Source organism: Monopterus albus, unplaced genomic scaffold (assembly GCF_001952655.1).
Source record: "Monopterus albus unplaced genomic scaffold, M_albus_1.0 scaffold32.1, whole genome shotgun sequence".
Classification (NCBI taxonomy): domain Eukaryota; kingdom Metazoa; phylum Chordata; class Actinopteri; order Synbranchiformes; family Synbranchidae; genus Monopterus; species Monopterus albus.
The window spans coordinates 1,492,607-1,493,789 of NW_018127912.1; positions in this window are offsets into that span (position 1 = coordinate 1,492,607).

Consider the following 1,183-nt stretch of genomic DNA (forward strand, 5'->3'; position numbering starts at 1 on the left):
AGCAGGCCCAGTGAAGTGCAGCCTTCACATCTCCAGGAACACTTCTGATTCATAGATAAGCAGAACGCACCTTTCGAACCTTGATTAGTCTTACCTGACACTGTTGTAATCTCTCTGCAAGTTCAGGACACATTGTACCTGATAAGTCTTGAACTGGTTGTATCTACTTCCACCTGCACCTCTACACGTCCTGTAGGCCTCACCTAAATACTTAACTAGTTTTGCACCCAAGGATCATAAAGATTTTTATTGGGGTTTTTTTTGTGTCAAATTTCCAAATGCATTCATCAATTTAAAATAGATTTTCCTGAAATCCCTGAACTGCTTGTCCTCTGCTACAACTCTCATCCACAGGCCACAGAATAAGTAGTTCCAGCTTCTGGACCTCATCATTAACCATGGGAGAGGCGTGGCAGAGAGAATGGCTCCCTGGCAGAGGTTTATCCCACTAACAGATAGACCACATGTGTACAGGAAGTTTGTCATTCAGTCAGCACTTGACTTCATGTATGTGGGTTTGTTGTATTTCTGGAAGACAATGAAATGTTTTGCAGCAGTCTATTAATTTTCTTATTACAGCTAGCTTTTGGTCAATACTTCATAAGATCAGTGACCCAAGTTTAAGTCCGTAATACTGTTGATAACGTCTGAGAGAACTTAGAGGAGAAAATCAGCCTGGGCCACAATGATCAATTGAATTTCCAAGGAAGCTGTGACGTGACAGTGTTAGGTGAGGACAGGAATCACCCTGTCTCTGTTAGTCTTTCATGTCATGTTGCCAGGAAAGCTGAATGGATGATGACTGGGTCAACAAAGGAAAAAATACACATCTATATTTAGGTTTATCAATAAATGTTACTAGACTATTGATTGGGATCTCATCTCTCACACCGCCCATCAGTATATTGCTCCCTGGAGCTGCTCTGGAAAGCCAGATATACAGTACTCTATCTTGAATCCTCAGCTTTGCCACACAGGTACTAACATTAACTTCATGCAACCACATTAAGAGGCAATCAAAGTCTTCATTCTGAAACTGTGAGCAAGTGTGACAAACAAAAAATGCAATAGAAAAAAAAATATATATATATATATATATATATACAGTGCCTTGCGAAAGTATTCGGCCCCCTTGAACTTTGCGACCTTTTGACACATTTCAGGCGTCAAACATATATATATA